We start from the raw sequence: 16,936 nt of genomic DNA on the forward strand, positions 1-16,936 counted from the left end.
CAACCATCAAAATGGCTGTTGCAAACCCCAGCTGAAGTCCCTTCAGTGGCTGAGACCCTCAATGGCAGTCTTCAGGTGGGGTTTGAGGCAGTCATTTTGACAGCAGAGATGACAAGGGCAGGAGTGACTGGGATTGCTTCTGCTCCAACTAGCCACTAGACCACCAGCGACTCTAAGTTTGGTCTGGTGGGAGGGGTGGGCTACATTTGTTCGGGAGGAGGGAAGGGGCTACCTTTGTTTGAAGGGGGAGGAGGAGGAGGGAAAGAGAGGAGGCTACTACGGTTTGGGGGTGGGACTTGTTTCAGCTTTGGCTGAAGCTGAAAAAAAGAGGTTTTGGTCAGCCTCTACTTAATTTTTCTCTCAGGTCATGATCAGAAAAACATCTGTACCTCCGGCTTCCGATGAGTATCAGCTTCAGAACCTTCCAGAGGAGTCACAAATCCACAAACTGGGTTCTTCCTCTTTTCAACATCTACAAGACAAAATGGAACCAAATTAGACCTATATACAACTTCCAACAGTACGTTTCAATCCAATCAGACTCAGAAGTCCAACATTGAACTATACTGGGCCCAGGAGTGGGAGTCAGTGACAGTGGATTACAAGGCCACCCTTGTGGTTCAGTACAGTTGTGTGCACTGTCTTACAGAAAGCCTGTTTTTAATTCACAGACCTGACTTCTGCTCCCAGGACAGCTGGGTGAGGGAGAGGGGGGGTGGATTCTATGTATGCAGTGTTCACAGCCCCAGCACTCAACAGTGGCACCTAGTGGACAGGTGGGAACTGCTGGCCAACAAGAAATAACATTACAAAATCAGAATTCAGCTGTAGCTGTCAGTATTCTTTTTAAACTTTAGGTGTAGTGATTAAAAAAATATCTGGACATTCAGCGCTACTATCTAGACAGTGGATGGTGCTGAATATTGAGATAAGGCAGAGAGCACCAGAACTTATTCAGATAATGGCAAAATTCAGTCTATTTGCCAGATAATTTAGGACAGCCGTCTATCTGTCCTAAGTTATGCAGATAAGTTATCTGGATAGTAGACTGAACATTGCCACTCTCAAGAAGTTCCAGTATGACCCTGGGTCCTCCCAAGACCCGTCTCAAACTATCCACATAGTGCCAAAATTGTCTGTAAGAATATAGAGGCACCATCCGGGCAGTACCAGGATGTTTCTTTAAGGATATTCAGAAGCATTAGATGAATAACACAGGGAAAAGTGAAAGAGGGTGCAATTTGACATACTGCCTTTCTGTAGTCACAATCAAAATGATTTATACAAATTATATACCGGTACTTAATTTTTTTCCTGGGGTAATGGAGGGATAAATGAGTTCCCCAGAGCCACAGTGGGAACTGAACCTGGTTCCCCTGGTTCTCAGCCCACTGCAATAACCATTAGGCTACTCCTCCACTCTACAGGGGGTCTATAAGGATATTCAGAAGCACTATCCTAACAGAGAGGAGCGTCTGTAAAGATATTCAGAGGAATTTTCCAGACAGTGCAGAGGTGGTCTGTAAGGATATTCAGAGGTACCATCCAGATAGAGCCCCTGAATATCCCAGTCAGTAGCTCTTATCCAGATAACAGGTGCTGTTTTTCTGACATGTGCCTTTGAATATTGAGTTGCACATTACCAGGTCCATCAATTCTGTCACTGACACCAAATTATAATGGGTTCAACTGGAATTCATTGGTGGTTGATCACACCAGAGTTACCTATACCAAAGGTAATAGATTCCCCAAGGATTGTAACTTGAGTACTGCTTGTATTGGATACATCAGGCTCAGCCACGTCTCTCACCCCAGAGAGCCCAGGTTAGGCAAGGAGTGTTCGCCACAGTAGCTGCACCAGGTTCCACAGGGACGGACATTGTTTTCATCAGGTTTCAGAGGGAGGAATACGTACTATGTACTAGCCAGTGACACTTCACTTACACTGGATGTACCAGGCTCTCCAGATGGCATTATTCAGACGGATTTTTTCTCTGCACAAAAGTCGCAACCCTTTAAAATTCTTCCATTTTGGAGATACCAGCTTCCCACTACAAAAAAACAAAACAAGACATTAGAGAAATCCTCTCTGAATCAGCTCAGGGAAGAACATTAGTTATAGCTAATCCATTAAATTGAGAAAGAGAAGGGGAGGGAGAGATAATGAGAAATGGTCATTTTTCCCCTCTCTGTGCAGGGAGACTTACCACCTGATCTATTTAAGTTCCCCTCCTCATCCATTCTACTACTACTACTTATCACTTCTATAGCGCTACAAGGCATACGCAGCGCTGTACACCAAACATGAAAAGAAAGTCCCTGCTCAAAGAGCTCACAATCTAAATAGGACAGGCAAACAGACAGAACAACTAAGAGGTAAGGGAATTAAAGAGGTGGGGGTAAAAGGGTACAGGGCAAGTGAGTAGTGGTTAGTAGTCAAAAGCAGCAAGGTGGGCTTTTAGCCTGGATTTGAAAATGGCCAAAGATGGCGCTAAACGTACAGGCTCGGGAAGTCTATTCCAGGCGTGAGGAGCAGCGAGATAAAAGCGTTTAACTTTAAAAAAGGAGACTATGATAAAATGAGAAGAACGGTAAAAAAAAAACTTAGGGGGGCAACTGAGAGAGTAAAAACTGTACAACAGGCGTGGACGCTGTTCAAAAATACCATCCTGGTGGCCCAGGCCATACATATTCCGCAAATTAGAAAAGAAAGACGGAAGTCCAAAAGACACCCGGCCTGGTTGAAAAGTGAGGTGAAGGAAGCTATTAGGGCTAAAAGAAACGCCTTCAGAAAATGGAAGAAGGAACCGTCTGAAAATAACAAGAAACAGCATAAGGAGTGTCAAAGCAAATGCAAGGCGCAGATTAAGAAGACCAAGAGGGAGTATGAAAAAAAGATAGCATTAGAGGCAAAAAAACATAGTAAAAATTTTTTTCGGTATATTAAAAGCAGGAAGCCGGCAAAAGAATCGGTTGGGCCGCTGGATGACCGAGGGGTAAAAGGGGCGATCAAGGAAGACAAAGACGTAGCGGAGAGACTGAATGAATTCTTTGCTTCAGTCTTCACCGAGGAAGATTTGGGTGGGATACCGGTGTCGGAAATGGTATTTCAAGCGGACGAGTCGGAGAAACTTACTGACTTCACGGTAAACCTGGAGGACGTAATGGGGCAGTTCAGCAAACTGAAGAGTAGCAAATCTCCTGGACCGGATGGTATTCATCCTAGAGTACTGATAGAACTGAAAAACGAGCTTGCGGAGCTACTGCTAGTGATATGCAACTTATCCTTAAAATCGAGCGTGGTACCGGAAGATTGGAGGGTGGCCAATGTAACGCCCATTTTTTAAAAAGGCTCCAGGGGAGATCCGGGAAATTATAGACCAGTGAGTCTGACGTCGGTGCCTGGGAAAATGGTAGAGGCTATTATTAAAAACAAAATTACAGAGCACATCCGAGGACATGGATTACTGAGACCAAGTCAGCATGGCTTTTGTGTGGGGAAATCTTGCCTGACCAATTTACTTCAATTCTTTGAAGGAGTGAACAAACATGTGGACAAAGGGGAGTCGGTTGATATTGTGTATCTGGATTTTCAAAAGGCGTTTGACAAGGTACCTCATGAAAGGCTACAGAGGAAATTGGAGGGTCATGGGATAGGAGGAAATGTCCTATTGTGGATTAAAAACTGGTTGAAGGATAGGAAACAGAGAGTGGGGTAAATGGGCAGTATTCACAATGGAGAAGGGTAGTTAGTGGGGTTCCTCAGGGGTCCCGTGCTAGGACCGCTGCTTTTTAATATATTATAAATGATTTAGAGATGGGAGTAACTAGCGAGGTAATTAAATTTGCTGATGACACAAAGTTATTCAAAGTCGTTAAATCACGACAGGATTGTGAAAAATTACAAGAGGACCTTACGAGACTGGGAGACTGGGCAGCTAAATGGCAGATGATGTTTAATGTGAGCAAGTGCAAGGTGATGCATGTGGGAAAAAAGAACCCGAATTATAGCTACGTCATGCAAGGTTCCACGTTAGGAGTTACGGACCAAGAAAGGGATCTGGGTGTCGTCGTCGATAACACACTGAAACCTTCTGCTCAGTGTGCTGCTGCGGCTAAGAAAGCGAATAGAATGCTGGGTATTATTAGGAAAGGTATGGAAAACAGGTGTGAGGATGTTATAATGCCGTTGTATCGCTCCATGGTGCGACCGCACCTTGAGAATTGTGTTCAATTCTGGTCGCCGCATCTCAAGAAACATATAGTAGAATTGGAAAAGGTGCAGCGAAGGGCGACTAAAATGATAGCGGGGATGGGACGACTTCCCTATGAAGAAAGACTAAGGAGGCTAGGGCTATACAGCTTGGAGAAGAGACGGCTGAGGGGAGACATGATAGAGGTATATAAAATAATGAGTGGAGTGGAACAGGTGGATGTGAAGCTTCTGTTCACGCTTTCCAAAAATACTAGGACTAGGGGGCATGCGATGAAACTACAGTGTAGTAAATTTAAAACAAATCGGAGAAAAGTTTTCTTCACCCAACGTGTAATTAAACTCTGGAATTCGTTGCCGGAGAAAGTGGTGAAGGCGGTTAGCTTAGCAGAGTTTAAAAAGGGGTTGGACGGTTCCTAAAGGACAAGTCCATAAACCGCTACTAAACGGACTTGGAAAAATCCAAAATTCCAGGAATAACATGTATAGAATGTTTGTACGTTTGGGAAGCTTGCCAGGTGCCCTTGGCCTGGATTGGCTGCTGTCGTGGACAGGATGCTGGGCTCGATAGACCCTTGGTCTTTTCCCAGTATGGCATTACTTATGTATATGTACTTAGGAACGGAGTCTGGAATTAGTAGTAGAGGAGAAGGGGACAGACAAGAGAGATTTGTCCATAAAACGGAGTACCCGAGGGGGGGGGGGGGCGTAGTGAGAGACAAGAGTGGAGAGGTACTGGGGAGCAGTAGAGTGAATGCACCTATAGGTCAGTAAGAGAAGTTTGAATTGAATGCGGAAACAGATAGGGAGCCAGTGAAGTGACTTGAGGAGAGGGCTAATGTGAGCATAGCGACTCTGGCGGAAAATGAGTCACGCAGCAGAGTTTTGGACTGATTGAAGAGGAGAGAGATGGCTAAGTGGGAGGCCGGTGAGAAGCAGGTTGCAATAATCTAGGCGAGAGGTGATAAGAGTGTGGATAAGGGTTCTGGTAGAGTGCTCAGAGATGAAGGGATGGATTTTGCTGATGTTATAGAGAAAGAAACGACAGATTTTGGCAATCTGCTGAATGTGAGCAGAGAAGGAGAGAGAGGAGTCGAAGATGACCCCAAGGTTACGAGCTGATGAGACAGGGAGAATGAGAGTGCCATCCACAGAAATAGAGAAAGGGGGGAGAGGATAGGTGGGTTTAGGGGGAAAGATGAGAAGCTCGGTTTTGGCCATGTTAAGTTTCCGATGACGTTGAGACATACAGGCAGCAATATCAGATAGGCAGGCTGATACATTGGTCTGGATGCTGGTTGAGATTTCGGGGGTAGAGAGGTAGATCTGGGAGTCGTCAGTGTAGAGATGGTATTGAAAGCCATGGGATGATATCAGAGAGCCAAGAGAAGAAGTGTAGATGGAGAACAGGAGAGGACCAAGAACAGAACCCTGAGGTACACCGATTGGTAGTGGGATAGAAGTGGAAGAGGATCCACCAGAGTGTACACTAAAGGTGCGAAGCGAGAGGTAGGAGGAGAACCAGGAAAGAATCCAAGTGAAGACAACTTATCAAGGAGTAAGCTGTGATCAACAGTGTCAAAAGCGGTGGATAGATCGAGAAGGATGAGGATAGAATAGAGACCTTTGGATTTGGACAGTAACAGGTCGTTGAAAACTTTTGTAAGTGCAGTTTCATTTGAATAAAGAGGGCGAAAGCCAGATTGGAGTGGGTCAAGAACAGCTTGAGATGAAAGAAAGTCAAGACAGCGGCGGTGAACGGCACGTTCAAGTATCTTGGAGAGGAAGGAGAGGAAGGAGAGGAGGGAGATGGGTCGATAGTTGGAAGGACAGGTAGTGAAGGCTTCTTAAGGAGTGGTGTGACCACGGCATGTTTGAAGGCATCAGGAATGGTCGCAGTGGAAAGTGAAAGATTGAGGATATGACAGATAAAAGGGGTGAGAGTAGCAGAGATGGTGTTAAGAAGGTGGGTAGGAATGGGATCAGAGGAACAGGTAGTTCGTTTTGAGGAGGAGAGAAGATGTGTTTCCTCATCAGTGATTTCGGGAAAGGAGGAAAAGGATGGAGGGGTTGGGGAGATAGGGGAACGGACAAGGGGAGCAGGGCCGTGCCAATACGGTAAGCGAGGTAAGCATGGCAGGGGGGCGCCGTCATTTGGGGGCACCGCTGCACCATGCTTACCTCCTCGCCCTCCCACTCCCATTGCCCAACTGCCCGCGCTCTCTTCTCTCCTGCAGCAAGATCCCTTTTTCTTTTTTTAATACTTTTAATTTTACCTCCGTCCGGCAGCGCAGCGTCAGTGCAGGAGGCGGTGCTCCCGGTCTAGCCTTCCCCTTCGCTCATGTTCCGCCTTCTTCTGACGTCATTTCCTTGACGTCAGAAGAAGGCGGAACATGAGCGAAGGGGAAGGCTAGACACGTCGGGAGCGCCACCTCCTGCACTGACGCTGCGCTGGCGGGTGGTCACGGAGGTAAAATTAAAAGAAAAAAAAAAAAGAAAGGAAATAGTTGCCGGAGTGCAGGGGAGAGAGAGGAGCATGCAAGGGCAGGGTTCATGGAAGGGAGAGAGAGGAATTGCTGGATAGGTTCAGGGATGAATGGAGGGGGCAAGGGACAGAGGGGCATGGATGGATATGGATTGCAGGGCAGGGCTCAGGGAGAGAGGGGAATTGCTGGATAGGGTGAATGGAGGGGGCAGGGGACAGAGGAGCATGGATGGGCATGGATTGGGAGGGCAGGGCTCAGGGAGAGAGGGGAATTGCTGGATAGGGTGAATGGAGGGGGCAGGGGACAGAGGAGCATGGATGGGCATGGATTGGGAGGGCAGGGCTCAGGGAGAGAGGGAAATTGCTGGATAGGGTCAGAGATGAATGGAGGGGGCAAGGGACAGATAGGCATGGATTGATGGGAGGGTAGGGCTCAGGGAGAGAAGGGAATTGTTGGATAGGGATGAATGGAGGGGGCAGGGGTCAGAGGGGCATGGATGGATATGGATTGCAGGGCAGGGCTCAGGGAGAGAGGGGAATTGCTGGATAGGGTGAATGGAGGGGGCAGGGGACAGAGGAGCATGGATGGGAGGGCAGGGCTCAGGGAGAGAGGAGAAACTGCTGGACATAAAGGGGAGGGAAGAGAGATGAAGGAGATGAAATGAGGGAAAAGGAAAAGAGGAGAAAAATTGCACATGGATGAAGAAAATAGGCAGAAGCTGAGGACCAGAAATGAAGAAGAAAGGAGGAAAGGAAAGAAATAAATGGAAAGGAAGCCCTGGAAACGGAGTTAAGAGGACAGATAGCCGCAGAATCAGATACTGAGCCAGCATGATCAGAAAAAGAAAGTCACCAGACAACAAAGGTAGAAAAAAATCATTTTATTTTCATTTTAGTGTTTGGAATATGTCCACTTTGAGAATTTACATCTGCTATCTTATTTTGCAATGTATAGCAATTTGTTTCTAAGAATATTGCTGACAATTCCTGTCAGTGTGGTAAGTGGTGAGCGATCATTTTCACTGGGGGGGGGGGGGCGCCAACTGATAGTCTGCAGGGGGGCGCCAGAGACCCTTGGCACGGCCCTGAAGGGGAGGGAGAGGTGGGGGTGGCTTGGTTGAGAATTCGACGTTTATCTTCTGAACCTTGTCGTGGAAGAACTCAGCTAAGGTCTGAGGAGATAGTGAGGGGGGAGTTGGAGATGGAGGCACCTTGAGGAGAGAGTTCAGTGTGGCGAAGAGAAGTCGAGGGTTTCTCAAGCTTAAGAGGCAATATTCAAATATCCATATGCAGGTGAGGTGCTGCTAACCATGTAAGTATCAGCAAAAGGGATATTCAGCAACCCTAATCTGATGGTGCCGCTGAACATGTCTTATGACTGCTTCAACGTTATCCGAAAAATGTCACTAAACGTGTCCTCTGACTACTCAGCACTATCGGGAAAATGCCGCTGAAAGTGTCTGCTTCAGCGCTATCTGGATGGTGCTGGGGTGGTCTGTGGATGGAGCTTGGACAGAGCTGGAGGACATGTGGGGTAGTTCTCAACAGATCACCTGAAGACAGGTGCTGGGATGATGTGTGCTAAGTTCAACTTCTGTAATGGTGGTTGCATGCGTAGGTAGACGTAAGTACTTGAATCTTTCTGAGAAGTTCCGAGAGAAGAGGACATTTCTCTGGTAAGTGAACACTATTTTGCTTTGTGCTTTGGGAACTTAAAGATTGGGGTTTAAAGGAGGAACTTTAGTAACATAGTAGATGACGGCAGAAAAAGACCTGCACAGTCCATCCAGTCTGCCCAACAAGATAAACTCATATGTGCTAGTTTTTTGTGTATACCTTACCTTGATTTGTACCTGTCTTTTTCAGGGCACAGACTGTATAAGTCCGCCCAGTACTATCCCCCGCCTCCCAACCATCAGCCCCGCCTCCCACCACCGGCTCTGGCACAGACTGTATAAGTCTACCCAGCACTATCCCCGCCTCCCAACCACCAGCCCTGGCACAGACCGTATAAGTCTGCCCAGCACTAGCCCCGCCTCCCAACCGTCTCTGCCACCCATTCAAGGCTAAGCTCCTGAGGATCCCTTCCTTCTGAACAGGATTCCTTTATGTTTATCCCACGCATGTTTGAATTCCGTTACCGTTTTCCTCTCCACCACCTCCCGCGGGAGGGCATTCCAAGCATCCACCACCCTCTCTGTGAAAAAATACTTCCTGACATTTTTCTTAAGTCTGCCCCCCTTCAATCTCATTTCATGCCCTCTCGTTCAGGTTAGTGATAGGAAAAATAAAAATATAAAAAGCAAATTTTAACTAATCTCCATAGTCTTTTCCACTTAGTTTTAAAAACTTTGTACCACAGCATTAACAGATAGAATTTAGCAGGCACTGCAGGATCTAGTTTAGTCTTCCCACCCACCCCTAGGACAACTCTTCATTTATAGTCAGTTATTGTAATTAGGATAACAAGCAAGAAGTGCTCTTATAGAGTTTTAAATACATTTCATTACCATCTAAGAAGGAAACACTAAATAAATCATACAATATACTATCAGCCTTATTTTCAAAAGTGATGGGCGCCCATATTTTGACCCAAATCGGGAGATGGGCGCCCATCTCGCAAAGGCGCCCAAATCAGTATAATCAAAAGCCGATTTTAGGCGTCTTCAACTGCACTCCGTCGCAGGAATGAACAAAGTTGGCGGGGCCGTGTCGGAGGTGTGGTGAAGGCTAAGGAGAGATGGGCACCCTCGGCCGATAATCGAAAAAAGAAAGGCGTTTTTATTGCGAATTTGGGTCACTTTTTTTGGACCCTTTTTTTCATGAACAAGTCCCAAAAAAGTGCCCTAAATGACCAGATGACCACCGGAGGGAATCGAGGATCACCACCCCTAACTCCCCCAGTGGTCACTAACACCCTCCCACCAAAACAAAAAAACCAATAACAACTTTTTTTTCCAGCCTGTATGCCAGCCTCAAATGCCATACCCAGCTCCATCACAGACGTATGCAGGTCTCTGGAGCAGTTGTTAGTGGGTGCAGTGGACTTCACCCAGGTGGACCCAGGCCCATCCCCCCCTACCTTTTACACCTGTGATGGTAAATGGGAGCGCTCCAAACCGCCCCCAAAACCCACTGTACCCACATCTAGGTGCCCCCTTCAGTCATAAGTGCTATGGTAATGGTGTAGAGTTGTGGGCAGTGAGTTTGGGGGGGGGGGATTTGGGGGGCTCAGCACCCAAGGGAAGGGTGCTATGGACTTGGGAGGTATTTAACTTTTTTTTTTTTTGCTTGTTACAAGTGCCCCCTAGGGTGCCCGGTTGGTGTCCTGGCATGTGAGGGGGACCAGTGCACTACGAATCCTGGCCCCTCTCACGACCAAATGCCTTGGATTTGTTCGTTTTTGAGCTGGACGCCTTTAGTTTCCATTATCGCTGAAAAATGAAACTGCCCAGCTCAAATCCGATGCATTTGCCCGGCACACACCGTATTATCGAAAAAAAAGATGGACGCCCATTTTTTTTCGAAAATGCGGTCTGTCCCGCCCCTTCACGTACCCGTTGTCGGAGATAGACGCCCATGGAGATGGGCGTTCGCATTCGATTATGCCCCTCCACATAAACTAGAAGACACTTTTATATTAGGCTAATATCCTTAATAATGTAGCAAGTTTTAAATTATTGAAAAACTGAAAAACACTAAGATGGAGTCAGCAGTCCAGCAGTGAGAGGGGTGCTATCTAGTCTTTTGCATTGAGTGTCACATGTATGATTATCTCCCAGTTGGTGAGGTGTCCGTTCTCTTGAGGCTAGAGTAGCAGACTTGGTGGAGCTAAGGGAGACAGAGAGGTACATAGAGGAGATCTACAGGGATGTTGTAGAGAAGTCCCATCTCCAGTCTGGTAGCCCCTGTGCTACCTTGGAGGTCTCCTAGAAGGAGAGCATCACCCTGGTGAAGTAGGAAGTACTCCTGTAGCCAGGACCTGCCCACCAGGGGATGTACTATCCTCTCACACCGAGGGTATGTCTCCAAGTGCTGCCCAGGAGGGAAAGGTTAGGACTGCTGTTGTAGTTGGTGATTCGATCATTAGGCATATAGTTAGCTGGGTGGCTGGTGGACATGAGGATCGCCTGGTAACTTGCCTGCCTGGTGCGAAGGTGGCAGATCTCATGCGTCACCTAGATAGGATTTTAGATAGTGCTGGGGAGGAGCCGGCTGTCTTGGTACATGTAAGTACCAATGACATAGGAAAATGTGGGAGAGAGGTTCTGGAAGCCAAATTTAGGCTCTTAGGTAGAAAGCTCAAATCCAGATCCTCTAGGGTAGCATTTTCTGAAATGCTACCCGTTCCACACGCAGGGCCCAAGAGACAGGTAGAGCTCCGGAGTCTCAATGCGTGGATGAGACGATGGTGCAGGGAGGAGGGTTTTAGATTTGTTAGGAACTGGGCAACATTCTGGGGAAGGGGGAGCCTATTCTGAAAGGATGGGCTCCGCCTTAACCAGGGTGGGACCAGGCTGCTGGCATCGGCATTTAAAAAGGAGATAAAGCAGCTTTTAAACTGGAAACGGGGGGGAAGGTCGACAGTCGCTCAAAAGCGCATGGTTCAGGATAAGGTATCTTTCAAAGATACCACCAAAACAGGGAAGATAGGGTATCCTGATAGTGAGGTTGCAAAAGAGACCGTAGTAGATCAGGTGTCCTTAAATAAAAATAATAATCAGACAAAAGATTGCAAATTAATACTGTCAAGTACTACTACTACTTGACATTTCTAAAGCGCTAGTAGGGTTACGCAGTACTGAGCATGATGTAAATAGGAACAACAAACATAATTTGAAATGTCTATATGCGAATGCCAGGAGCCTAAGAAATAAGATGGGAGAGTTAGAATATATTGCACTAAATGAAAAATTAGATATAATAGGCATCTCTGAGACCTGGTGGAAGGAGGATAACCAGTGGGACACTGTCATACCGGGGTACAAATTATATCGCAGTGATAGGGTGGATCGAATTGGTGGAGGGGTAGCATTGTATATTAACGAGCACCTTGAATCAAACTGAAAATTCTGCAGGAAACAAAACACTTATTTGAATCACTATGGATTGAAATTCCACGTGTAAAGGGTGAAAGGACAGTGATAGGAGTGTACTACCGTCCGCCTGGCCAGGATGAACAGACGGATGCAGAAATGTTAAAGGAAATTAGGGACGCAAACAAACTGGGCAACATAATAATAATGGGTGATTTCAATTACCCCGATATTGACTGGGTAAATGTAACATCCGGGCATGCTAGGGAGGTAAAATTCCTTGATGAAATCAAGGACAGCTTTATGAAGCAACTGCTACAGGAGCTGATGAGAAAAGGAAAAATTCTAGACCTAGTTCTTAGTGGAGCGCATGATCTGCTGCGGGAGGTAATGGTGCTGGGGGTCGCTTGATAACAGTGATCATAATATGATCGGATTTGATATTAGCTTTGAAGTAAGTATACATAGGAAATCAAATACGTTAGCGTTTAACTTTAAAGAAGGAGACTATGATAAAATGAGAAGAACGGTGAAAAAAAACAAAAACAACAACAACAAAAAAACCTTAGAGGAGCGGCTGCGAGGGTCAAAAATTTACATCAGGCGTGGATGCTGTTCAAAAACACCATCCTGGAAGCCCAGGCCAAATATATTCTGCGTATTAAAAAAAGGAGGACGGAAGACCAAACAATAGCCAGCATGGTTAAAAAGTGAGGTGAAGGAAGCTATTAGAGCTAAAAGAAAATCCTTCAGAAAATGGAAGAAGGAACTGACTGAAAATAATAAGAAACAGCATAAGGAATGTCAAGTCAAACGCAAAGCGCTGATAAGGAAGGCTAAGAGGGACTTCAAAAAAAAGATTGCACTGGAGGCAAAAACATATAGTAAAAATTTTTTTAGGTATATTAAAAGCAGGAAGCCGGCAAAAGAATCGGTTGGACCACTAGATGACCCAGGAGTAAAAGGGGCGATCAGGGAAGACAAAGCCGTAGCGGAGAGATTAAATGAATTCTTTGCTTTGGTCTTCACCGAGGAAGATTTGGGTGGGATACCGGTGCCGAAAATGGTATTCGAAGCTGACGAGTCGGAGAAACTTAATGAATTCTCTGTAAACCTGGAGGATGTAATGGGGCAGTTCTACAAACTGAAGAGTAGCAAATCTCCTGGACCTGATGGTATTCATCCCAGAGTACTGACAGAACTGAAAAATGAGCTTGCGGAGCTATTGTTAGTAATATGTAATTTATCCTTAAAATTGAGTGTGGTACCAGAAGACTGGAGGGTGGCCAATGTAACGCCGATTTCTAAAAAAGGTTCCAGAGGAGATCCGGAAAATTATAGACCGGTGAGTCTGATCCATTGTTTTGATAAATGTTTACGCTCCAAAGGCAGACGATCCCACTTTTTTCAGCACCTTGAATGCGGCGGGGCACACTGCGCTTACTTGCACACTATAATAGGAGGCGATTTGAGCTTTCCAATTGATCCTGGTCTGGATAGGTCTTCAAGCTGTAGGCCGGCCAAACTCCGGGTTAGAGGCGCTGCATAATCTCATGCAATCCAATGGATGGGTTGATCTTTGGAGGTTGCTGTACCCAAAGTCTAGGGACTATACATTTTTCTTAGCGCCGCATTGCATTTATTCCAGGATCGATTATCTTTTGGGAACTAAAGATCTGATTGCTAGGTTGACAGGTCTTGGAAATCTGCTGGATATGAGCAGAGAAGGAGAGAGAAGAGTCAAAGATGACCCCAAGGTTTCGAGCTGAGGAGACAGGGAGAACGATAGAGCCATCAACAGAAATAGAAAATGGGGGGAGTGGGGAGGTGGGTTTGGGGGGAAAAATGAGAAGGTCAGTTTTGGACATGATTAATTTCAGGTGGTGTTGAGACATCCAGACAGCACGCTGAATCTTTGGTTTGGATGCAAGGTCATCAGGGGTAGAAAGGTAGATTTGGGAGTCATCAACATAGAGATGGTAGAAAAAGCCATGGGATGAGATTAATGAACTAAGGGAAGAAGTGTAGATAGAAAAGAGGAGGGGACCAAGAACAGAACCCTATAGGCACGGGAAGTGTGGGCCGGCGCGTACTAACCTTGTCTGGGTGGTAGTGGTGGCTGCACTGCCGTGCCTGTATAGTGTAGGTCAGTGTCAGCTGGAGGAAGGGAAGTAGACGTTTGTCAGCGGTCGCGACATTGCTGTGTGATGGTGGGTCGCCAGAAGAAGCTGAAAATCCGGTTCGTGCCGGGTAACGTGGAAGTGGTGCAGACCCCTGACGCAGGTGCGGTAGCACCGAAACACGGCCCGTGTCGGGTCTCTCTTCAATCAAAGTTCAGAATTAAAGGATTATTTTAATGAAAAAACTGTGTTCCCTCCTGTTTTTAAAGGCCCTTTGTGCTCTTTTTTTAAATATTTTATAACCCGACATGCCCCTGACCCTCCCAGGTCCACACCCCCTCTGAAATAACAGCTACGGGCAGTTACGTGTATAAACTGCCAAATAACACCAATTATAACAAAAAGGCAGGTCCTAACTTTATCTGCTTGTGGTGACTATGTTACTAACTGGATCACACTTCCGAGCTGGCGCTGAAACCAGATCTTGAGCACTGGCCAGGCTGCAGGAACTGGTGCTTGATATCCAGTTTCATTCTCAGTGCGGCAGCAGGTGTTTTGCTTAAACCACGACCACCACGGTTAAATATTGGCTCATTAGTAAATAAGGCCCAGCACCTCACTGTCCTTTACAGAAACACCACGGCTCAGCTGTGACGTTTATGTTAATTTCAAATTTGATATCCCACCAAATCTGAGAACAGGTCAAGCCGGCATACAATAAAATTAAATACAGTTATTAAAACATCAGAAAAAGACGCCAATAAAAAAATAGGAGAGAAAACAGGCAACCCAACTATTACACAAGAACCCAAATTACCTTAACCTCCCCCCTCCCAGCAGAAAAAAAACAACCCAAACATATATGTCAATATATAATTTGACTATTGACGACTACGCTGTATTCTTCCTGGGAAAGTACTGGTTAAAAAAAAATTAAAGTAAACTCTGAGCAGAATTAAACTTTACAAGGATGTAAAATGGTAATGCAGTGGCATCAGGTCCACAACAGAAAAACAGGAAGCAAACCCCTCCTTGTAAATCCAAAACAAGAGCAAAGCAAGAGTAGGGGTGGACCAAATGACCTCCAGAAACCAATTAAGTGAAAAAACAGTCCTTATTGGAGAAGCACCATACGTAAAGGACCTGACACGGAACTGTATTTCAGTGGAAAGGACTGCCCGTCTCAGGGGTCACATGCACTGTATGCGACAAAGAACGAACAGTAAAGGCAAGCTGTGAGGACGCTACAGTCCAAATTGTGGCTGTATTGCACCAGAGGTTTTGTTGTTGGATGTGTTGTATCTTCTGATGGAGTCAGGGGCAGGCCAAGGCAATCTGCTGCCTAAGGCGAAGGCCCCCCCCCCCCCCCCCCCACACACACACACACTTCCCCACTGCCCCCAGCTCATCATCAAACCTACAATCAGGGAGATCTGCATGAAAAAATATTTATTTTTATTTTGACTTATAAAACCACTTGTTCCTGAAACATGTTCAAAACAGAATAATCCATTTGTGCATCGAAAATTTAAACTTCTACAAAACAGATGCAGATGTGATTCCATGTACCCCAATGAAAGGTGAATTTAATTTGACTTCCATTTAATTTCAGTATATTCCATCTTTATAACTGCAGACTTCCCAAGGCACATTACAACAGTTAAGATGAACCCATCAAGAAACAGGATATCCTCACTGAAATTTGGCCATCTGTATTGTATAGAACAGTGTAGAAAAATGAGCACAAAATACAGAGTTTATAAGATAGGCTTACCCTGTTTCCTGTTTTATCTAACCTCTTTGCTCGTTTCCTGTTTTATCTAACCTCCTTGCCCCGAGCCCAACATCTCTCACACTCTCTCACCCACCCACCCACCCACAAGGCCAGCATCTCCCCTTTTCCTCCAGCAATCCTCTTCCCCCCGAGTCTACCTTTGTTTCAAAACTTGCCAGGCGGCGGCAGTGATTCACAGGTGCTGCCCTGCCGCCAGCCCGACATCTTCTCTCTCTATTGCATGGCCCACCCTAGAGGAAACAGGAAGCTACCACAGAGAGGGCGGGCCACTGCAGTAGGGAGAGAATGTCAGGCCTGTGAAGTTTTGAAACAAATTAAAGGTAGACTTGGGGAAAGAGGGCTGAGGGAGGGAGGGAGGGCAGGAGGAAGGAGCAGCAGCAGCGGTGGTGGTGCAGTGAATAGGAAGGAAGGGAAGATAAGATGTCCGAGGATGAGTGCTTCAGAGTCCTGGCTTGGCAGTAAGATGCCACTCCCTTGTAGCGTCACCTGAGGCCGGCGCCTCACTTGGCCTCATTATAGGGCCGCAGTACCACTGCAGTATGGACTGCAGCCATCCTCACAGTTTGCCTTTACTGGTGCTTAATTGGTTTCTGGAGGTCATTTGGTCCAGTGCAGTAGGATCTACATTTTCCCTCCCAGGCGGCCTGCAGGGCTTATGAGATGGTGCAGGAAGCGGGGGTGATGAACATGACGGCCAGACAGGCAGCAGGCAAGTGAGTGATTCATGTACAGGCAGAGTCAGTAGGCAGGCAGCAGACACGAGAATAATCCAGGTACAGGCACGAGAATAATCCAGGTACAGGCAGAGTCAGTAGTCAGGCAGCAGTCACGAGAGTAATCCAGGTACAGGCAAGGTCAGTAGTCAGGCAACAGTCACAAGAGTAATCCAGGTACAGGCTAAGTCAGCAACGAAGAACAAAGTAGAGGAGAAGCACACTACTGAGCAAGTATGGAGTGGAGGAGTGGCCTAGTGGTTAGGGTGGTGGACTTTGGTCCTGGGGAACTGAGAAACTGAGTTCGATTCCCACTTCAGGCACAGGCAGCTCTTTGTGACTCTGGGCAAGTCACTTAACCCTCCATTGCCCCATGTAAGCCGCATTGAGCCTGCCATGAGTGGGATGTAACAAAAAAAAACAAAAAAAAAGTAACACCTACCAAAAGTAGAAGCCGAAGCAAGGGGTCTAGGGAGAGCTCAGCTGATAAAGTGCTGGCGTCTGACATCAGCAGGGAGAAGGAGCACAGCCATAGGACAAGAGCAGGGGAAGGAGGAACCGGAAGACCAATAGG

The 16,936-nt window shown here is 46.5% G+C and overlaps 1 long non-coding RNA gene across 1 annotated transcript in view; it reads right to left on the reverse strand.

The window, feature by feature from the left end:
- Positions 1-388: 388 nt before the first annotated feature.
- Positions 389-16,936, reverse strand: part of LOC115456691 — a 123,953-nt gene continuing 107,405 nt past the window's right edge. Inside the window, exons 2-3 of the long non-coding RNA XR_003939907.1 lie at positions 1,945-2,051; positions 389-472 (exon numbers count right to left, since the gene is read on the reverse strand). This is a non-coding gene — a long non-coding RNA (uncharacterized LOC115456691). The remainder of the gene's footprint in view (positions 473-1,944; positions 2,052-16,936) is intronic.

The sequence above is a fragment of the Microcaecilia unicolor genome, chromosome 13 (assembly GCF_901765095.1).
Source record: "Microcaecilia unicolor chromosome 13, aMicUni1.1, whole genome shotgun sequence".
Lineage (NCBI taxonomy): Eukaryota > Metazoa > Chordata > Amphibia > Gymnophiona > Siphonopidae > Microcaecilia > Microcaecilia unicolor.